The 24289-nt window shown below is 36.0% G+C and overlaps 1 long non-coding RNA gene across 1 annotated transcript in view; it reads left to right on the top strand.

Annotated features, from left to right (window-relative positions):
• Positions 1–15063: 15063 nt before the first annotated feature.
• The window catches only part of LOC122166244, a 55377-nt gene continuing 46151 nt past the window's right edge, over positions 15064–24289 (top strand). The window contains exons 1-3 of the long non-coding RNA XR_006170744.1: positions 15064–15139; positions 15328–15387; positions 15766–15924. This is a non-coding gene — a long non-coding RNA (uncharacterized LOC122166244). The remainder of the gene's footprint in view (positions 15140–15327; positions 15388–15765; positions 15925–24289) is intronic.

The raw sequence follows: 24289 nt of genomic DNA, 5'->3' as shown, positions 1-24289 counted from the left end.
TTCTGAGGGAAACAAAGAACAAAAATGTTCTTCACTGAACCTTGAAAAGATTGGCCTTTTTCCAAGAGGCACTGACTTTTTAAATTTTTCCTTAAATGAATGAAAATTCTATAATTTTGTTGGACAAACATTAAGAACAGTGGGAAGGAGCTTAAATTAGGCTTTAGGGCTTAGCAAAACTTTTTTTTTTTTTTTTTTAATTGTTAAAAAAAAAAAAATAGTGTGTCATTTACTGATTGGAAACAAATCAGAGAGCTGTTATTGCCAGGAAAAAAAAAAAAAGAAGCTCACTATGTGAAGGCATTTGTGCTTATTGTACTTGTGCAACATTTCATCCTTTCTATGCCATTTCTGATGACAAATTGAAACAAGTTTTCTTTGTATTGCTCTCAAACACAACATGATGAGGAACTTTTTAGTTAAAATTCGTAAACTTGAGTTTAAAAAAAATCATGTAAGTAGATCTTGTCTTTATTATCCTAATATATGGTGTAAATCCACACAGCAATATACACTTTTTTTTTTTTTTTTAATTCATTGAAGTATATATCTTTATGCCACTGTTCAGAGAAATTGTTATTAATGATTATTTTTCACTCACAGAGAAAGGGGTAATAGAAATAAATAGGATTCAAAATGAAAAAAAAGAAACAACTTTCTGGCATAACTTAAACATAATATGCTCCACAGAGAAAACCTGCTAAGGCACTTACATAAGGCTGGCAATAAGCAATCTATATTGGTGTTATCTGTATTATGTTTATATTAGTCAGTGAACCAGACGCTATGGAAGAGGTGAAAAATATCAACAAGTCATGGATTTCAGCCAGACCGTGTAATTAAAAAATCTGGCTTGAGTGTTAGAACAATGAGTAGCTTACAGAAATCCATGGACCTATGAGAGTTTAATTCTCAGATCTGTGGAAAAAGAATGGCACTTCCTACATACATTTGTACAACACAGGAAAATTGAATATTATTCGAAAATAGTAGGCTAGTGTGCACCTCATATGGTCAAAGCCAAGCTGTAAAGTGAACCCCAACAAATATAAAACAAAAATCAGAATGACCCTCACCCTCAGAATGGAAATACCTGCACACAAATCCAGAACTCACACTTGTAAAGCTGACATAAATATCTTAAAGGTCAAGATAAATATATACCTGATTGCTTTTGTCTCCTATTTTATTGTATTTTTCTTCTTCTTCTTTTTTTTTTTTTTTTCCCAGGATTTACCCAATTTGAAAAAAAAAAAAAAAAAGAAAAAACAAGAAGAATGACTCTTGTATTCCAAATGAATAATGGAATGTCTTCAGATCTTGAAAGAACAAACAACAAAAGGAAACATTATGTTGTAATGGAGTAAGTGCGCTTGTAATTCACGAAAATGAGCTCCTTTCTACCAATAGGTTTTGGTTTTTATCTCTTCTATGTAAGGTGAATATTGCATTTGAGTATTCGCTGTTCTTTAAATCCAGGTTGTGAGATTGAATGTGCAAACACAGCTGTTTTTCTGCCAAAAACTTTTGAAAATCAGGTTACATTGAGATATCTGTTGCAGTGAATGGTTACAGCAGTAACAGAATTGGCACATTTCTTCTGAGACATTTTCAAGTGTTAACATTTTTGTTATTTAAATTAATATATTACTAATATTACCTTGAATTCAACCAGCTCTATGTAATGATCAAAAAATAATTGAGTTTGTCTGATGGATAAATTATATCTTACAGTCTCTGCAAGAAATGCTTTCAGAATTAATTAAAACAAAAACAAAAACAAAAAAGAAAAAAAAACCCACCAAAACAAAGTCTAGTAATACGAATGAAATAGAAAGCTGACTGTTATGCATACTTATAAAGCAGAAGAGAAATCATAATTTGGTTGTCATTAACACAGTGAATTTATTGATTATCCTAGTAGTATTAATACTTATTCTGAAATCAGAACATTTCTGCTACCTATAAGCAATTTATTCCATGTCATTAACACATGCATGTGCACATAGCTTCTTTGCTAATGTAAGAAAAATTACAGAATTTTCTTCTGAAGTTCTGTTATGCAAAAATACCTGTGTGTAGCACTTCAAAACTAGAACATGGAATCTTGCAAATAACAGCTTAAATATGCATTGGCATGTTACAGATATCTCTCATTGCACAGTGCGCATGCCAGGAAGGATGCACAATACTTCTTTGGTGAGAACTCTGTCACCTTTTCTTTTTCTTGTCTTTTTTTTTGTTTGTTTTGCACGTAGGTGAAATTTTGCTCACATGAATGTACTGGCAGCAAGGTTTAAAAGAACGTTATAGGAGTGTTTAATAATGAAGTACTTTTATTCTGGCGTTACTGTAGCAACACTAGAAAATATACTGATTTGATATTCTCTTTTTTTTTTTAAATCATAAACATAGTAATTACACTGGGGCTATTTTTGCTTTAATTTATCAACATTATCAGCATGAAATTGTTGGAATAGCTATACTAGGTTCTCTTCTGTAAACTTGGGAGCAGTTTTATTGCTGGTCATATATGCTTATTCTACTGGATAATACAGATTTATTAAAGATTAATTTAAATAAACTGTTAGAAGATTGTACTTGATACTTATGAATCTTTATGTATGCTACAAGGTAAGCAGTATGTTTTATTGTGCTGTAAAATAATCTTTGTTTTCAGTGCCTCCAGTAAATATTTCAGACATTTTGTGTTATTTCTGTAGTTTCATCTGCATTTTATATTGGATCGCCTGTGGTACAGGACATATTGTGTAACGTAAGTATTGTTGTCACATAACCTCACTAATTGGATAAACAATATTATTCTTAGCATTAGACAATAGTTGCTTGGAAAAAATCTCAGTGATGCTGCATGCTTTTCTCAGAAATATTTTATCTCAATAACTTTTCTGTTGCTTCTATCTGCTTCTGTTGTCTGCTCTACAACACTTTTTGCTCTAGAAATAGTTGTACTCTACCTGCCCCTCTCAGGCCATAACCTTGATAAAAGTTCAGGAATTAGTCTGTTCTGGCTCTAATTTATAATGACACAGTAAGATAATTTGCTTTGCTTCAGTCAGACTTTTTTTGGGGGGGTCTGTGGCTCTATTCTGAGCAGAGCTTTCAGTGTTTATGAGTGTGAGACAGACCTTTAGTAGGTTGTGTATAAGGCATCAGACAAGTGTTTCAGTATCTGAACATAAAATGGGCCCTTTGACTCAGTTACAAATGACAATCTTTCACACTGCTTCAGTTTGGAGATTTTTTTTTGTTGAAAACATGGGAGATGAAGCCAGCTCTGGGACAGTTATTATTGAACAAACCTCTACGAGCAGCACAGCTCACAGATTAGGCAGTGGGGAGTTGTTGTGTTTGGCACAGGCTGCCAGGCCATGGCTGTACAAAGGTGATGTGTGGGATATATGATGTTTCAGAGAGGGAATGAGAACTTAATCTAAACAGAGAAAGCAATCCTAACAAAGGTATATTTTCAATCACTTTTTTTTTTTTTCCTGCTTGCTGTCATATTTCCACTACAAATATTACTGCTGTGCATAGCTGTCCCTTTTTAAAGTGATAAATCCCAGACCTCTTGGAAATGACAGAAAATGCTTCACTCAACTACTGATTGTGAACTCAGGTGCTTCCTGAAACCAGTGGGAAACACTGAAACCAATACAGGAAGAAAAGCCACATTCAGGGCCTTGACCTGGTTACTTTATTAAATTCTGGTTATCTAAAGGAAGCCTAGATAAGGGCTGCTGGAGTAGTTTGTAAAGTAGGGAGGTTGCTTTAGAAGAAAATGCCAAAAAGATCCTGTCTTTTTCTATCTAGCAAAACACAGGCTGAGAGATTATATAATTGCTGGCTAGACATTCAGAAAAAGAAACAAAAAAACAAAAAAAAAAGCAAAATAAAAACCCTGATAACGTTGGCCAAAGAGCAAATACAAGATGAAGAGTCAAGGACAGTAAAAGCAAACATAACAAATATCAGAATAAAGACATACTGGTTGTTAAAAATAATAGAAGAATGAGTTTTTGAAGTAGCTTCTTTAGGTGTTCGTTGGTGATAACACCTAACTAATTTGACGTGGGAGCACGTGTGATAGGAATGGGGCAAAGGGACAATATTACCTAGGATAATCTACATTTCTGGTAGATGTGATGGCAGTGGAAGCTGTTTCCAATATTGTACTCTTAAAATAATGTCTTAAGGCACCTTGTACCAAGTTTGCTATTATTTACAGGTGGCTGCTCTTAGTTCTCTTTCAGCTCAGATATACGGCATACATTACATACAGTAAAATTCTAGATGTTGTCAATGTGGCTGCATTACAGTACTTCAGGGCTTATCTTGCTCCAGTAGCTTGTAATTCATTCAAGCTGTTATGTTTATAGCAGTTATTGGAGTTAGGTGTCTAAATCACACTGATGCTGCACATAAATAAACATCAGCAGTTAGATATATTGGTTCGAAGTCTGCATTCCTTGGCTGTGAATAATTTGTGATGTAACAGTGCAAGTTTGGCTTTTGAAACATGGCTTTCCAGTGTTAATATTATATTGAACTCATATTTTAATACATTGCCAATTAAGTGCCTTAATTAGAACAGAACTCCCAGTTTTCCCTATTTTAATTCTCGTAAATTAACTTGTATTTGAGAGTTTCTATTTGAGCAGTTTAGGTTGAAGCCAACTGTGAGTACTTCTAATTGACCCTCCTGTGAGAATAAGCAGCCTACTATTGAATTTTTTATTTTTATTTTTAAAGTAAAAATGATGTTTTCCTCTCCTCTTCCAAAGCAAAGAATATATTTAGGTATTTGTCATTCTGGGGCTGTCAGTGCCATTCTCTGTGCTCACATGCATGTAAATTTTTCTGTGGCTACTGCTCTGCAGATGATTTGCTTGCAGCTGTGCCAGAATCCTTTGGATCTTGCTATTCTGAAACAACCACAAGTATCACAGAGAATGTGATATCATTATAGTATTACATTATTGATTCTCCTTGTAAATGTGTCTGGTCCTAGTTTTGAACTGGGATTATTTTTCTTTGGGAAACAGCTCCAGAAAGGTTCTATAAAAATCCGTCTTTCTTCTTTTCTGTGTGAAGAAAATGTAATTGCTTTAAAAAACTTTCTTTCTGAAGCATTGAAAATTTTCAGTTGAAAGAACTGTGATAATTCAAGTCCAGTAGCATTGCTCTGGTAACAAGATCTGAAAGTGGCAAGGATGAAATGTTTGTCAAATTGCATATGTCTTCTGTTGTTCTTTGGCAACATCTGTGTATGTTTGTCTCTACCTGTATGCATGACTGTAAATATAGATAATTTTATGGATCTTCATGTTCACATGCATCAAACATCCCGGCATCCAAGCTACTCACACTTAACTTTTTATTACCCTTTTTCTTATCCAGGACATTTTCAGGTTGCTTTATGCTTTGTCTTGGAGTAAAGGAAAAAAAAAGAATTCAGAAGAACTTTTCAATAACAAAACAGAGGTATGTGAGTGGTTGTGTGTTACTCAAGTTGTCAATACTTGTCTTATCTTCAGTGTTGAGAGATCTATGTGCACAAATTTGTTCTAGATCACCTTCAGTCCATTCACATTTTGGTTAGTATAGCCAGAACTCATCATAGGGCTTTTGCTGGTTTAAGTTGTCTTAGAGAGAAGAGATATTACCTAATCCAGTCCAAGAAAGTATAAACAATGTCAAAAAAAAAAAAAAAAATTCTTCACAATTATCAGGTCACAAATTATTTGTAGCAATTAATTACATTATGAATCATCAATTAATTACATTATGAATCATTCCTTCTTGTAGTCATTTCCCCACATCCCCCTCATGAAATAACTTAGGAAACAAGTGAAATCTGAAATTTAAGCATCCACCAAATTGAATACACTCGCAGAAATACAGTAAAGATCATCACTTGCTCAGTTCTGTACACTTTCAGCTGCACTGAGTCGCAGACAGAATGAAGCATAAGAATAATATCTTAATAAACTATATATTGCAGTAATTCACTCTGTATGTGTGATGTTTAAAAGGAAACCTAGTAACCCAAATAAGTAAACCCACGAAACAAGGAATGGGCTCAACATAAATCAGCAAAAAGCTTAGTAAAGATCTGGGTGATACTGAGATATCGCAGCCTTTGGCAGGTTAAGCAGTACTGGAAATGAGAAGGCATGTTTATCACAACGTGGTATGTTTTGCAGATTCCTAATTGGGAACATACTTATCACACAGCTACTGGAAGACCTTCCTTGAACTGGTCTTAATGCAAATGCTGAATCAAGTTTTTGCTTACACAAACCCACTGATGTTAATCGCTAAATGCTCTTACTTATTAGCAAGCACGGTGCCTGTGGAATTTATACAAGGTTTAGTCTGTCCATTTTGTTTTATTCCATCTCACATTTCAGCAAGGTGTCATTTTCTTGTAAGCAAGTTTATCTGCATCTGCTCTGGCGTGCTTCCTACTCATTTAAGTTGCATACTTTGTGATACATTCGTACACTCCTGGATGGAAAAATAATCAAATGTAAAAGGATTATCATTGAACAAAAATATTCGTGTTTATGTGGGTCAATTTACATTGTTCACTGCCTCATTTTCTACACAAAATGTCACTGTTTTATACTTGGATTTCAGTTCATAAGGATAAAAGGCCTTTTGATTAGCAGAACTAGACTATCCTGTGCAATCTGTAAGTACGTTTGATTTACTTTGACCATACTGTCCTATTTTTTCTCTCTTCAGATCATGAAAGTGAACTCTTTAGAAGCTGTAATTCCTTGTAGTTTTTTTATTAATTGGCTCAAGTATTTAAAACTGGTGAATTTGGTGTTAATAAAATGTATCTGTATTAGCTAAAATTATTTTTTATTCCATAACATTTTGATAACAGAGTTTGTCACAGTAAAAATAATTATATGATGAACAAAAAGCTCCCAGAAGAAAAACCCGAGTCCTCTAACAGTTTTAATAATTTCTATTCTGGAGATTTTCTTCTTGGTTTTTTTTTTTTTTTTTTCTTTATTTTATTTTTGTGTGTGTCTATTTGTTGCCTTTTTTTGTTTCTTTCTTTTTTTTTCTTCTTTTTTTCAGTTAAGCCATGTTAGGTGTTAGCATACCAGCTATTCTTGAGAAAGAAGAAAATCTTGCAGGAAGACTTGAAAAGCCACAAGGAAGACAGAAACCAAACCAGAAAGTACAGGAGACTGTTAGACAAAACAAACCAGAACTCAGAAGATGGAAAACAGAATGTGTGAATGAGGCTACAGGGTGAAAGACATAGCTGAGGCTGTGAGTAGTGCAAATAAGATAGTTCTGCTTACGTGCCTCTACAAAATCTACGCAGCAAAATATAAATTGGAAAAAAAAGAAACTAGCTGAGAAAAAGGTCATCTCAGAATCTGTTCAGTGAAATCTGGGACCAAATAACTCTAAGTGAAAGTGGCATTAAAGTAATGTGGAAGAGAAAACTTAAAAAATGCCATACAGAAACAGTCTATCTGTCCGTGTGCTCTAGTATTCTGTTTTTAGCTGTGGTATAACATGTTTCAAAGAGAGCTAGATGTGGTAAGCATTTATAAAAGCTGTCCTGAGGATTAAGTTTCTTCCTGCACTCCATCACTTACAGGTTTGTTTATGTCCTGAGGCATGAAGATTAATATTCTCAAATGCTTTTGTTTTATAAAAGTTTAATGTTTTCATGTTGACACTCATTTTTTTAAATTATTATTTCTAAACCCACTGGCCCTCTGGGAGCCAGGAGTGCCTGCACCTACAAATTCCACCATATAGTTATTTATTGTTTGCCAGAAATACATTTTTACATCTTTAAAGAGCAGCTGAAAGAACAGGGTCCTTGCTCCCTGAGACTTACTGAGATCATCACCAGCCAAAAACAAGGGCAAAATGGATTTAAACCACAAGAAATATGGTGAGGGAAGGAGAGAGAACAGACAACAACAGCGCTGTTTCACCAAGTAGTTGCCATTTTTTTCTGGTCCTTACAACTGCCACTTACAGACATAAAATGTGACAAACACTACAACCAGATGCCTGTACTGATCTGTTCAGTCTGCATAAAAGGTTACTCTCTAATTTTCGGTGAAGATGACTTTAGTTAAAATGAAACTTCCAAACCCCACAGTCTTATTGCTAGAGTACCTGCAACAAGTGTGGGAAGGAGGTAGAAGGTTTGCATCTCTTGTCTGGACAGAATAAGTTTTTATATTCATTAAGCTTAGTCACTGTGTGTACTCTAAGTAAACAAAGTGAAAATATACCCGTGCTTACAGTGATATGTTTTCTGGAGCCATTGTTCTACAACAAAAACAGCTAAATCCTGAAAACATGAATATGTGCCTAACTCGATAAATATAGTTCAAGACTTCCAGTGCTTATCAGTTTTTTTCTAAAACCAGAAGTCTGTAAACTGCAGTGGGATCTACAATGAAAGAACCCTTCTGAAGAGCCAGTTAAGGAGACTATTTTTTCCCCCCCATTGTTTTATGTCTTATGTACAAAATGGACTGCAGCGGCTAACCTTGGCTGGCTGAGCATTAGAAACTAAATAAAGCCTGTCACAGTTTCGGTTTTTAAAGACTTCAGTATTTTGTATTTTCCTCTAAAAATCTGACATCTTAAGAGTTAATTTTTATTACTGTTATTTGTTATTTTGCTATTTTTCTGGTAGACAAGAAAAGTGGATGTTATCTGCTTTTTAAATGATGTGCATCCCATGTAAAATTATATATGTAAAGAACAGGAATCTTATGATAAATATCAAGTGTTACGGGAGTTCTAAAAAAAATTGTAAGACACAGTAATTCTATGGTGCTCCATGTCCACCTGAGATAACCTGAAATGCACGCAGCTTAAAAGAAATCTCTCCTTGCCCAAGTGCTTTGCATCTGAGAAAAACAAAGTGAGAGAAAGAACGGATCAGATGTTACAGAAGGATAGGAAAAAATGGGAACACAATGACAAATAAAGGTCTTAGCTGTGGCATTTAACCACAGAGCTACAGTGGAGGTAATGAAAAACTCTCTTGCTTCTGGTGGTGCTTAGGGAGCAATTATAGAAAGATAACCTTCTTGAGTTCCGGGTGCCAAAGAGCTCTGCTGCTGATGTCAGTCTTTCAAATGGCCTGTGTGGCCTCCAAGCAGTGACCTACAGAAAAACAAGAGATATGTTGCCTTCTGCTTGCTACCTGCAGCAGTGCATGTCCCACGGCTATGCAAATCAAAAGTCTTTCCTTTATTCTCCGTACCCTCTTCATGATACAAATAGGTATTTATAGGGGAATTAAAGATACAGATAGTATTTTAAGTAACTCCCGACTCATACAATATTTTAGCATCACAGATACTTGCAATTTGTTTTGCAATTCTCTTTTTAATGCTATGCCTATTTAAAAAAAAAAGCGATACCAGATTCCAGCTGAGAAGATCTTGTAGTTTAGGTTTTTCTGAAGTCTTAGGGACTCATTTCATTCACAAATGGATCCTTTATTTACTGACCCTCGCAACAAATAACACTGAAAGCTGTATTGTGTGGATTATTTTTTGCCTTTTGTTTTTTTCCTATTTTTCTCTCTAATTACTTGAGCAGATATTTTCTGCTCATTATGTGAGAGTAAATTTTTTCTCAGGCAAGAGGAGGTTGCCATTTTGTCTTTGTGTAACAGTTAAAAGGACTTTAAAAAATAGATTTCTTTTATTCCTTGAATCATAGTATTCACTTAACTCTAATTAAGTTAACAGTTTCAGTTGTAATTTAACTGAATTGAATGATCTAAGCCTTGAGAACTGATAGATTTAATGTCTTACCTAATATTTTCATACTGCATCAGGTTTTGCTTTCAGTGAAGCAGGTTTGTTAGAAAAGGCTTAGCTGTATAAACAGCAAAATTGAACAGGACACTGACTGTATCATAAAGCTGACTGATAGGTGCATAATGATGAGCTATTGCCCATTAACTGCAATGTGCATTTAAGCAAGTCCATTTCTAATCAGAAGAGCCCTTTGGCACCAGTGTCTCTTTAATTATTCCTGTAAGACCCACTGGCTTAGATCCCTGCTTTTGAGCAGGGATATATTCCTGATAATAGGGCATGAATAACTGGTTTTGTACTGCATGCTCATCTTAGGCATCATAAACCAAAGCATCCTAGACCCCAATTATTTTAGAAACAGGTGTTGCTCCTTGTCCTAAACCATATTCATGTTGTGTGATTTACGTTGTTATCTGCAATCTACGCATTGTCATTAAGGTCAAAAATCCATAGTTAAAAGCTACTAAAAAGGCAGATTCACTGTTGAAATAGTGTGTAACAGCTAGGAAGGAGCTCAAGATCTGCTTAAAATCACCAGCAATTACCAGGATTTTTGAAATTCCAGAAAAACAAACAAATAAACAAACAAAAAAAAACCCACCAAAATCTTTTCTATTTTAAAAGATGACTCCAACTAGAATTTGCATAGGATTTTGTGTGTTCTGAATATTGTGGCTTGAGAAGGTTTTATTTTCTCTTTCATTTCAGTTGTTTCTATATGAGATGTTTACTCTCTCCACAGATGAAGAATCCAGTATGCTTTTCTAGTTTTATGCATTTTGAGCATAGTTCACCAGATCATGTAAAAACCAAATAAGGAACTGCAATAAGAGGGGAAGTTGTATAGAATGAGAAGACATTTTTTCAGAGCGCAAGAGAAAAATGACATGGACAATTACTGGCAACAGCAGTTCAACTTCTGTCAGAAGACTTCACTCTTTTCTTCAGGAAACTTAACTAAAGACATAGAGGTAAATGGAAAATAACTAAAGACATAGAGGTAAATGGAAAATGGCACAAAGACAATATGGATTAACAAGAGGTAATGCATATCACAAAGACATGGTGTCTTTCCTTGGTAGAAGAATTGATTTTATTGGGAAGAAAAATACAATAGAGCTAATCTATCTTGAGTTCAGTGTAGCATATGATTTAGTGACTCAAGGACAATTATTTCAACTTGAAAAGACAGAGCAACTTTGTGGGGTGAATGATGGATTGACTTAAGAGGAAGGTGAAACAGGTAATGTTGAAAAGGGAAGGAGCAGCTTGAAAGTTAGTATCCAGTAGAAATTCAGTAGGCCTGATCTTAAGAATGATTAAATTGAATGCTATTGCTAGTGACTAGCACATGTGATTAGAGCATGCTGGTGGAGATTGCTATTGAAACTACTTCCATGCTAGTGCACAGGGAGATTAGAATTCTCATCAGGTAAAGTTTAGCATAGCAGGCTGCTAAAAAGTGCAGGATTTTATGAGGCACCTTTGTAAATACAAGTGTGATGAGTGCAGTAACACTGGTTAATGAAGACTTAAATTCAGCTGAATTTTTTTCCCTAGACTTCTTCAGTAATGCCATTCAAAAATGACTTGTTTATAGGAAAACTGGAAAGTAGAGAAGATTATATTTGAAGATTCGTATTGGTTGATCTATAAGAGAGGTATAATTATTGCCATTTCATATTTCACTAATGAGGTCTTTTTCTGTATTTTTCAGAAAGGAAAAAGGAATGTATAACCTCAAACAGATCAAGTGGTCACTAACATGGAAAGGCACAAGAAAAGACAGGTAGGACATAAAGGCATTTAGTTTCAGAACTACTGTTTTTCAGAATGCATTAATTTGCAATTGAACAACAGCAAAAAAAATGCTATTCATGTATATATGAGGCAAAAATCTCAGTGCAGGCAATAAATCCTGTTTCTCGTGAACACAGAGAGAGTACCTTAGTGCAGTGTGAAACTATACAGGAGGAGGTAGGGACTTTTCCATACATAATGAACATAATGAAATGTGCATTGCAACACTTTTCCTGCTGCTTGTCTGCAACCAATGGACCTCGATTTTTACCTATATCTGGATTTCTCAGCACACCACGATAACTTTTCTCAATGTACATTTCCATTGTTTTGAAAACTGTATTCTGAATATAATCGAGTTTGCTCTGAAATTTCAGAGACTGTTAAGTAAATTGGGGGATTTTGTGTTTCATACACTGTAGCCATTGTCCCAGGTTTGGGATTTCTTGCTGAGTGATTGTAACTAGGCCAGACAATGTAATAATGCAGTATCTTTCTGAATCAAATTTAATTTTAGTTATGCATGCCAGTTCTATGTTTTTGAGTAACCTAGAATTTGTTAAAGGTGTTTCTTAAAAAAGTACTTCTAACCAGAGATTCTTGATTGGAATCATCTCTGTAAGTTATCAAGGAGCTTTCCTGTATCAGACACAAAATAATCTGAGCTTAAGGAAAAGTGGAGAATGGAAAGACTTGTTTCTTGGATATAAATGTAAGGAAGCTGCACATTGAACTGAGACACAGAAATGTAACATAATGCTCCAAATTTACTCTTACAAATTTCCAAACTAAGCATGGTATATGCTATGCTTACCAAGTTTTGTCGTAGTAATCCTTTACTGCATGAAGTAAATAGACTTTTGCTGGTGATGACATGATCATAATTGCAGCACATTATAAAGAAACAAGATATATTTGCAATAAAATTACTGGTAGGACACTTAAAAAATGATTGCAGAGTGTTCTTCTCAGAAAATATGCACACACAGCACAGAATTGATTGCAATAATGTTTTTGGAACATGGACTTCCAGGTTTGTGAAAGTAAATAAGATTTGATCTTCCAGAATAGATGAATGGGATGTAAAGTTAAAGAATGCATTTGACTTTGACTTGTGCTCTCTGTTGCAGCGAGGAAGTGCAACTTCTGTTGTGAAAAATCATGCCATGGCATTTTGGTATCTATTGCGTTTTCACATGTAAGAGCACTTGCTGGTTCTGCGCCCCTCTAGTCTCTGTCGGCTCCTTCCAGCCATCTTGGCCTTCATGGAGGACGTGGTTCTTTTCCTTAGTCAGTAAGAGTGTAGAAATGCCAGCAATTACAGACCTTATAGCTGTCCTGAAAGAAAAACATACTTCTCCCACTCATGTTAAGCCAGAGATTTTTCAATAGTTGTATGTACCATGTGAGCAGGATGTTGCACTTGCCAGAAAAATGGAGTTCTGCTTGGTCTTAAAGCTGTGTCAATAGTAATGGAATCCATAATATCTGTAAAGAGCTGTTTAAGATGCTATTGTAAGCTGCACTTTGCAGAATACCATTACAGAGTGATATTTACTACACAAAAATATTCTCAAAAAGCAAAGTCAGCTACAAAATAAAATCACTGATAGGCCTTTCTTTAGATGAGTTCAGTTTTGAGATGCAATTGTATCTGTTTTCACTGGAATTAGTTGTGGCTGGAGAGCATTCACAGTATATGGCTTTGCCTCGGGATATCATCTAACAAAGTGTTAGTCTGGAACTAATACTAGCATGAGAATTTTTGTCCAGAGCTTAAGCAGATAATAGCATTTACTGGTCTGTTGCTTAGGTGCTGTGTTTGTTTCATTCTGTGCAGTAAAGTCATTTTTGGCCACTAGATGGGACTAAACAACTTCACGCAATAGTATTAACAGCACTGTTTGAGAGTTTGTTTCCCTTGCAATTAAAGTTTTTTCCACGAGACTTTACTGAGAATTGTGTACCCTCCTTCTCAAAGTGTGAAAACAGCAGAAACTTACAATGAGAATCTCCTTAATGCTAATGAGAATGAAAAGAAATCCCAAACATTACAGTCTACCCCAATAAAGGAGCCAGCATGCACAGAAGCCAGTCTTAGTTGCAAAAAATAAGATTACCCTCTCTGGAGAATAACACTGCAATCATGCTGCTTGAAGATACCTTACTACTACATTTCTCGTCTTCATCATCTTTTTCTTTAGAGTACCATTATCTTAGTTAACAAGCGAGTCTGACTTTCTAAACTATGCATTGTACAAGTTTCTTTTCAGTCTTGAACTCAAAGTTCTGTGATATTTTATTCCGATTAAGATGGTGCGAGAAGTAAAAGAAATGAAAGCCAGTTATCCCTTTTCCAACTAATTCATTACATTCTTCTTTAGATTTCCTGTGATTAGTTTCAGACTGATCTAGAGCAGAAAGCACTTTCCACTTTGATGAACTCAGCAGGCTTTATTTCACTCTGAAAAAATATTTTTCAGATGGAAAACTGATCTTGTTTGACTGTTGTGATTGTGATGCTTATTTTTCCTTTCTTTTTTCCTTGTTCTCAGTCTCAGAGTAGTAATTGCATATGGTTCTTTTTGTCTGACGTCTAAAGATATTAAATTTAATCAGCATAGGAGAACACATTTTAATCCCAAGGCTATTTTAATCTGAAATATGCAGGAAAGATCTTAATCTTGATAGGGTTGTTGCCAAATTTGCTTTTGTTTCTTGATGGAAATGTGACCGCTGAGCTCTTTGACCATCTGTTATAAAATCTAACTGGAAGATAACAAATCAAAAAAATTATTTATTTATTTATTGCATATTTAATGAGAACAGGTGGAGCACACTCACAGCTCTAGGGTCAAGTCCAATAAGATAGACTGTAATTTTACTTATCCAGTCTTTCTATGGAATACACTACATAAATTGCTGTTGTATCTACACTGCATATTTAACAAGGCTTTTATCATCCAAGCTCAGGCACTGAAAACCACCTAACTTTTGATTTATTTTGCCCCACTGAGAATGTATACTCTAAGGCACAAAGCAAGAGGATCAAAATATTCTTACTCCACCTCATCCAGGCAGCACAGAATAGAGATAATACCATTGACACACTGAAATATCAGAGCTGTTCCATCTGGCTTGCATATACTTAGAAGAAGTGGAATTAAAACTTAAATTCCAGTGGTGCTTCACATAAATGATATTTTGGTTGATTCATGTTAGTCCATTACAGTCACTTAGATTCTCTAAGCATGACAGGAAGATGGATTCCTAAATTCCAGTGGACGCCATGTATGTAGAGGGTCCAGAGAATAGGACCTCATAAACGCCTTGTAATTATTAATACAGATAACTGAGAACAGAGAAGAATAATCAGTTTATCTTTTACCACTTGCAGAATGATGTTGTCAAACAACCCAATCAATAAGGTTCCTCGTTCTTAGTGCTGATCTGTATGCTGTGTACATTCGTGTGTGAAGCAGGTAACTAGATATATATAAACACATTCTGTTTGTGTAATGATAATTGAAAAGTGATTAGGATATGTTCATATGCATTTGAAAGTAATAGTCTTAATATTGGCTGATGCTCAGAGTTCATTGTGGGTGGGGAAACCTAACATGTTTTGTTTTTTTTTTCTTCCAAAATCCTACAAATACTCCTGGCTCAGTGCTATATAAAACTCATGAAGAAAAAGGTGATTTGCATTCATTATACAAAGCGAGAAAAGGTAAATACATTTTCATAAATACATGTAAATATTTTCATAAGTGTATGTTAAAGGCTACATTTCCAGACATTTTCCTGGATGCATTTATAAATGTTCTTAGTGTCAGAGGTACCTTGGAAATACTGACAGAACTGTTTTTGCAGTAGCATACTTCATTGGTCAGCTAACTTCGAAAATGAAAATTGGATTCTACTCTGCATATCTTGCTCCACAACCAGCTTCAAGTATTTTATTTCCAGCTACATCCTACAGAACGGAATGCGTCGTAGAGGAGAAAACATATACAGCAGATGAAGTCTCCCAGCAGGTTTTTTCCCAACCTGAGATGCCTGACATTGCAACACATACTTACTTACTTCTGTTTTTTATCACTAACAGGAGGAGCAAGAAGGTGTAATGTGTATGCAAAGGGAAAAGTGCAGGGCATTATTGTTTCATGTCTGGATGGAGACAAGATCCTATATGAGTCCTAAGATCAAGGAAGCCAGACTAGTTTTGAGAATATTCTTTACTCCTCCCCTCAGCTTCATGAAGCAGGTATGTGAAAAAAATCTTTTTTTCACCCCCCTTTTAAGTTATTTATCCCTCTTACAGAAATTATGCTGGTTTTTTTCTTCCAGCAAATAGCTTAGACTTTTACATTTTTCTACACCAAGGGAGATAATTACTGCTGCTTCTGTTGTTTAGCTGAGTAGAAGCCAAGAAATGCTGCTGTTTTAGCTGTGATAGAGGCACTTTTCATTCCTTATTCCTGATGCTCACAAGTGCCTGGTCATTTTAATCATCTCAACTGCTGGGGAGAACACTTAATCTTGAGGCAGACATGCTTTTGCATTAGAATTCCCGATTTTCAGAAAATACATGATTACTATTACTTTTTAGAAATAACTTATGTTTATGAGTGAAACTGAATCATTATCTGCTTGTATTTGTGCATTCACACGTGAAGTTTCACATGATTTTTTGCAAATCTTGGCTTTCTGTGCAAATCCAAGCATTCTATGGAGATCTGTTCTGAGTAACACGAAAGCTGTGTTTTGGGAAAAACCTTCAAATGATAGTGTGGTGAAGGCTACTTTTACAGGGTGAAGTTAGCTGCTCTCGGAGGTTTATGCAATGCCAACAAGTCTTACAAGGAGGTTTGATTGACAGGACTTGAGATACACTGGTGATATCCACTTGAAGGTGTTGAATAGGCTGCTTAGTTCATAGGAGGTATGAATAAGTGCCACCAGCAAACACCATTGCTGAAGTCTGATGGGATCAGAAAATCTCTCTCCCATTCTGTCTTAGCCAGAACAAGCTGATGAACAAAAGTGCTTCATATAATGGTGGCTTGGATTGTTTTAACTAGGTCAGTGAGGTTCACTCTCCCGTGGGGTGTTTTTATACTTTCAAACCTACCCTGATTGTAAGGGTTAAATTAGTGTTTAGAGGTGTGTATACTGGTCTTGGAGAAAGAAAGGATTTCAAGACTTATATTATAAATGCATTAACTGAGGCTTTCTTACATTTTTATCACATCAGAGCCTGTAACTCTATAAACTCTATCTAATGGTATGGATTTCTCAGAGAAATACTCACCTGGTTTGAGTTGCAGGCTAAGTGAATCAATGCACCCTGTTCCCTGGGGTGTGGTAATCATTATAAATTTGGTACTAGATTACTCACACAGAGCCCAGAACACTACCACGTTTCTTCAGAAGGGTAAAAGAGTTCATTTTCCCATTAGGCTGTTTGAAAGTCTGCAGTGAAAGGAAAAAATGTGGTTTCTGATCATCCACACTGGCCAGGAATATCTTTTGGACTCCCAGTTCCTGAAGGGTTCTTCAGTATGTTCATTTTTTAATAGTATTAGTGCTAAAAGCATAAGGCAGCTAATGGTGAGACCAGATAATAAGAAAACCAAAACACTTGTGGAATTATTTAAGATATCTACATATCTTTTAAAGTAACACAACAACAGATACAAAGAGCACAAGAGCACTGTTTGGTAGAGCAAATTTTCAGCTACAAAGCATTCTTTTTCAACATAGTCACCACTATTACCTGTGAATTTTCACTAGCCACGAACAAAAGCCTGCATGCTGCACTTGTAAATATCTGCCCCATGCATTGCCTCACTGTGTTCACATCCACTCTTTGATCCCCATCAGCATTTAGCAAGCATTGATGGATGTCAGTGGATGTCAGTTTTTCTACATAGAGGACTTCAATGTCACATCTTTGCTCCACACGCACTTCCATGTCAGATGCCAATTTGTCAGACTGCCTCTCTGCTGCCATCTGTCTCACAGCAACAAAATGTAATGGAATATTGGTGTGGGAAGGTTCAACCTTTACTATCACTAACATCTGCTTCTGATGTTGTGAGCCAACGTAATAAAATAGAAGGCATTACTTTTCAGAACAGAGAAGCTCCAAATTGTGTGTAGCGCAGACGTGAAAAAGTTATGTTGGGCTATATACATGTTTAAATCATTTTGCAAAGATAAAAGAAAGAAAAAGTAACAATGTAAATAGCTATGGAAATAGTGCATACAGCTTTCAGACAGGATGCATTCTTTGTGCCTCTGGAAAAAAAAAATAACAACAAAAAAACCACTGTGTTTTTTACATATATACTTATGAATAAGGCACATGTAGAGGGAGTTTTCTCTACTACCAGCAAGTCAGAAAAACTGATGATACTGCAGTATTTATTTACTCATGAGACAACATCATGTTTCCAGCAGATACCTTCAGAAAGAACAAAACAATAAAGCCCAGAACATAAATATTTCCACTTACATGGTTATGCTGTGTGCACTTTAGGAGTCATAGTTCTCTTAAGCTACCACTGGTCATGTTAAGGGTTAGCAATAAGGTGCTCAAGTGTGCACATACGATATTTGGAGATAGTGAAGGAATGATAGAAAGGCATGGCTTGAGGCTTAGAAGCTAATAAAGAGCTAGACCTGCTAAATTAAAGCAAACAATAAATTATTAAGTTGAAATGAAGAAAATGTATATGAGAGAGAAACCTTGCACAGCAATGCAAGCAGGCAGTTCTTATTAAATCAGAGACCAACATAAGGTAATTACAGCTGCCTGTAAGGTACATTGCTTTACTTGTAAAATAGTCAGACCTGGAAATGTGTGGCTTATGTGTCATTGGCACTGAACAAAGTAAGATAGAGAAGAAAGGCTTTAGTCTGTGAGAAGCAAAAATATTTTGATTTCATTATTTGCAGAAGGTCACTGTTAGCTGAAAGTGACTACAAGCCACTTATTGCCATTGCTGTAAGGAGTCCAGCAAACAACCTCTAGTGAATAAAAACATCATTTTCAGCTGCACATGAATGCTTTTCAGAAAATAAGAGCTGAGGAAGGATACGGTGGTGGGAGATGCATATTCCCAGACTGCTTGACTAATGCAAGTCAATAATACTTAAACTTGCTTATGTACTTGCTGTAATACAAATCAAGCAAAAATATCTGATCTTTAAAAATGAAATCAGGGTTATTCCTGGTACTGCCACCTCCGTATTCTAGGTGGTAACACAGACTGTTATCCCTAGACAAGTTTGGTAGTAAAGAGGGTTTTGTTTCAAGATTCTTGAACAGATATAGAAAAATATGGTAACAGGGATGTGATGATTAAGTGGAGAAACCTAAGAAAATGATATTACATACACCTTTGAAGATTGACATTAAAAGAAATCCATAAAGATTTATTTCATACATCAAGAATAGGGGATTAAGCAGTTTAACAGTTCAAAATGGAGTTCAGTTTTAGGGGACATTAGATGAACTTCTTACCTGATCTAGTAAAAATAGTGTATGTTCCATCTTTTAATCTTTTTCTTGGCACTATCAAATACAGCAGAAATTGAGTGTATATTGTTACCTGCTGCCAAATTTATCATTTTAAAACTACAAAGGAGTTACAATCCCATATATGAATACAAGTTGGGTGACGAGTGGGAGCTCTGTGAAAAGGACTGTTTGTAGTGGATGAAAAGCTTGATGCAAGCCATCAGTGTGTGATTCCAACCTGGAAACCGGGAAGTATCCTGGTCTGCTTCAAAAGACGAGTGGTCAATAGGGCAATGGAGATAATTGTCCCTCTGTACCCTGCCTTTGTTAGGTTTCATCTGCAATACTAGATTCAGGTCTAGGGCCCACGGCATAAGAAAGTAAGCTGTTGGAGCGTCCAGAGGAGTGTCACAAAGATGCTCAGAGGGCTAGAGCACTTCTCCTATGGAGAAAGGTTGAGGGAGTTGAGCTTGTTTATCTTGGAGAAGAGAAGGCTCCAGGGAGACTTCATTGTAATCTTCCAGTTCTTAAAAGGAGATTATAAACAAGAAGGAAATCAACTTTTTACACAAGCAGGTAGTGATAGAAAACAGGGGAACAATTTTAAAACTAAAGAGGTTAAGTTTAGATTAGATGTGAAGAAGAAATCCTTCCCTGTGATGTTGGTGAGGCACTGGAAGAGTTTGCCCAGAGAAGTTGTGGATGCACCACCCTTGGAGGTGTTCCAGGCCAGGCTGCATGGGACCCTGGGCAACCTGATCTAATGGAAGGTGTAGGGAGCTTGGAATTAAGTGGTGTTTAAGGTCCCTTCCAATGCAAGTCATTCTGTGATTCTAAGTAGAGAACCTTATCTGTTACAATTTCTGAGAAGAGTAAAAAAAGGTGGAGAGAGTTGACATGGGACAAAGCCAGTCTCAGGGTAAGCCAAATACATGAGATACGACAGCCTTATTGAGATCTGTCTTCATTTCTTCATTCCCTCAGAGCCATCATTCATATTTAAACTCCTGTAGACCTAAGAAGAACCAGAATGTGACTCACCAGAGAAGTGGGAAAGTTCTCAGCACATCCTCAACAAGCTTTGTCTAAAGACTGTTTCATTATAAACTCTATTCAAATATCTACTTTTACCTCTGGCAGTGTTAATTTTCAGACTTGTTTCCTGCTCCTTCTGAAATGTCAGGCTCAGGCTAGTAAACTGTTAGATGAGCTCTTGCAGATATCTCTGCAGAGGAACAAGATAACATCTGGCAGGCAATGGTTACTTATTTTAGCATTGCCAGGATGCAGGGACTGTCCCTGAGGAAGACTTGTGAAATGCTGTATTGTCAGAGGAGGTGAGCCTGCCTCTGACTGTCACTCCCTGATTACAGTAGATAGCTGGACCAGCCTTCCCAGGGGAAGCCATACCTCTGCTCTCATGAAAATGTTCAGAAAGCACCTGCAGATCAAACATCTGTGTCTAAGGATTCTTTCACAGCAAGACAATTTTACACTGCAGCCAAAACCTTCCTGAAAAATGAATTTTGCATAGGTTGATTGACATTTATAAATCAAACTGGGGTGGGGGAATGACAGCAAAAGCATAGATCTTGGGACTTAAACTGAGGGGAATTTTGTCCATGGCTTTCAAACAGTATTGAGGGCACAGCATTATGGCTCCATCCCTCAGACAACTTTTTGTTTTGGTTGAGAGGTAAAATCTTGCTGCACTCATTTCATCTTGTGTACTTTATCAATGCAGAGAATATCCATCCTTGTAGTGCTGCCAGCAGGGAGGCCATGAAAATAAATGACTGTCAGGAAGTTTTATAGGGATAAGCTCTACACTAGGCTATAGGGTGTAGTTTGTGATGCTGGCGTCAAAAGCCATACTGGGCTGTCTAGTGGAGTTCGTTTTGAAAGATGCAAAAGTTTCACAGTGCAAAGAATCATCCAAAGTGCCAGAGGGAGTCCTCTATAACAGACTCTAAGGACTCAGACGTAGCAGGAGGCCCTCAATAAGCTCACTGTAGATGAGAGAGATGGCACCAAGGCTGCTGCAGGGCTTAAACTAACAAATCAATGAGCTGTGGGACTGGTAGTGTTCCAGAAAGAGCTGGTGAGCTGAGAAATCACAGAGGCCCAGAAATTAAAAAATGAACAAAGCTAGTAAAGACCCAAAAGTCTGAAGTGAATTACAAATAAAATAAAATTAGGAAAAATTACACTTACTGTATGAAATGACTGCAAAATATGCTTTTTTTTTTTTTTTCCAAGAAGGCAGATGCATTTTCTGTTGACTTGATTTACTGAGTGCAGCTCGTGACATCTTGGTCGTGTTTTTTTGGAATAGACCAGAAAAAGTAAAATAGAGCACGATTACAGAATAAAAGGCCATGCAGATTTGAAATGATTCATTTGAAAATGCCAACACAAAAAGTTACCAACTCTTAAATGCTTTTTATTTCCAAATTTTTGGGGCAGAGGAGACAGAAAATTTATTGAATTGGGTAACAACTTGAGAATTACTTTAGCTCATTCAAATCTGCCTATTTTGATGAAATAAATAAACCAAATGTTGATACTTAACTGTACATTTGATCCTAGAAGATATTTATTCTGTAAATAAGTAATGTCATGCCAAGCCTTTGAAAATTTTATGTTAAGAACTCCAGAAGAGTTAAGAACTAACAGGAAAGACAGATAGTCCCATATTGTGGACTGAGCACGCCAGGAATATATCTGACAGAGAAATAATGATGAGGAAAAGCAAAAGAGATTATTTGCTATACTTTGGTCATCTTGCTTGCTGAAGACAAGTTGTATTTATTCTGCTCTGACCTAAAGCAATTTGTTTAGTAATCAACACTGAAGAAAGACCATAAGGCAACAGAAGCACAAGATTCTTGTGGGAGCGCAGATGTTGTTCCCAGCAGGCTTTCACTGTGTGAGAATTGTGTTAATCTTTTATATTCAAGAGCAATCTTCTCTAGCTTTGCCACTCACACATTTACTCTCATAGTGTCTTATATACAAATTTAAAAAAATGTAATCAGAAATTCTCTGCATCAGCAAAGTTCCCGTTTGCAGGAGCTTATACATTTTCTATTCAACACTGAAACTGTAATAAATATGTTTTAAATAGACTGGTTCTCACCAAGAAAAAAATGCAGTCTTCTTTGAAGTGTTTTATGTATGTTCTTTATCAACGTTCAGGTCTTAGATTTAATTTAAAAAATACAAAAACCTGCATTCCATAATGAAAGTAAATAGCACATGAGAAGCCTTTTTTCAGTTTTCACGGTTCATTTCTGAAGTTGAGGTCTTTCCTTTTATGGCTTGATTACAACCTGCTAAAACTCCTGGGATAGAATTCTAACAGAAGTAGGTTTGATCTTAATATATTCAAACCTCATCAGTTTTGCACAAATGATATTCAAGAATGAATGTTAGCTATAGTTAGTTATAAGTATAGGCTTTGGATTTTTATAATCACTGTAGAATCACTGTGGAATAAGGAAGATGAGATTCTTTTACGATTCTGACTGCGCTGTTCATCAGGGACATAGTGCAAATCACTTGATTTAATAGAGACCAATTCTGAAGTAAGTAAAAACAAGAGAAAAACTCTCCCTAAGTGCCTTTTTGTATATAGTTTAAAGAAAGGTAGCTTACTCCCTGTGATACTGCTTTTACCCTTCAGACTTTTCATTACAAATATTGTCTTCTCCTTGCCTCTTTCTGTAGCTTTACACAGCATTTAGGGAAAGGAATTTGTTCACAGAACATACTATAGCTTTGTAGTGTCAAGGAACTAGGGCAGGATCAATTCAGAGAACCGAGCCAGCCTGGGGGCTGTTTTCCATGTAGAGTTTCTCTTCTGACAAATACTTTGATATTTAATTTGTTACTTTTCTGGAGAAAATGATATCTACCAGTGCTTTTTGCTGAGACCTCTTGTGTGATTTATGTAAAGCATAGTCCTCTGTGAAGCATGTATAAAAAGAGCTTCTATAGTCTAATTTGTGAATGTCCTGATATCTGATTCTTCCTCTCTGTTTTGACATGGTTTTGCTCTTTAATTTTTTGTTGGTTTGTTTCCTTTTCACAGTTGCTAAGTTGCAGACAGTCTTTTGACCAGACCTTTCCTCCTCATTTTCAACAGCTTGACCTTGTCGGTATAGATTTTAGTTCTAGATAACTTTACAACAGCTGAGTTCAAAGGGTGCTCTTCTGCATTCCTGCAGCTCTTTAGAAACGTGCTCTAGTTTGTGAATCAGCCTGCAGCTTAGCTTCCCTTCCTCATATGTTATGTTAGTGTGAGGCACTGTCTGATTCAGAGACTTGCCTCTTAGGACAAGAAGAATAATTAATCAAGAAGGATAATTTCTGATCTATTTGTACTTGAGTTTATACAATCCACAGATAGGTCAAGATTCACAGCACTTGCTTTCCCAACAGCATTTTATTATCTGAGTCCAAATTTTTCTCAATAAAAGTTTTTCCTTCCTTCATCCAATCTAAATAGCCTAAATCATTTGCTAACATAGCTGTGGAAAGCAGTCAGAGCTGCAGGAGCTGGGACTGCTGACAAGGATAAAAATCAGGATAGAAAAGTCACTACAGAATATATAACTTATTATATATATAATATATATATATAATATATATATAATATATTTTATATATACTGAGTATTTTGTCGTATGGGTGAAGTAATGCTAGTACAAAAGCTTTGAGGAATATAACAGTAAAAACTGAGAATACAAAAGGAACATAGAAAGATGAATTCTGTGAGAATGTTGGAGAGAGTAGAGGAGAGTTCATGCCTCACATATGACCAAGTGGAGACACTTATGTGAAAAGGGCAGAAGGAAGCTCCAGGAAATTGGGAGGAGATGAGAACATGGCATTTGTTGGTCAAGAATATTAAATTTGGAATGCGCAATAACTGGAAATTAGTGAAAGTCAGAATTGCACAAGGGCAGATTTGAAAGGCCACTCTATCTTCGTGTCTTTATATCACTCTGAATTTGGGTGTATCTTCAAACCTTATACTCTTAAAATGCCATGATTCAAGAGGTGCTTTATTACAGCTGTGCACCTCTAGCAAAAGCACTTG

This window comes from Centrocercus urophasianus, unplaced genomic scaffold (assembly GCF_019232065.1).
Source record: "Centrocercus urophasianus isolate 14NV4802_14NV808 unplaced genomic scaffold, USGS_Curo_1.0 seq_32, whole genome shotgun sequence".
Classification (NCBI taxonomy): domain Eukaryota; kingdom Metazoa; phylum Chordata; class Aves; order Galliformes; family Phasianidae; genus Centrocercus; species Centrocercus urophasianus.
Note: the sequence above shows the minus strand (reverse complement) of the source record. Positions and strands in the feature narration are given on the sequence as shown.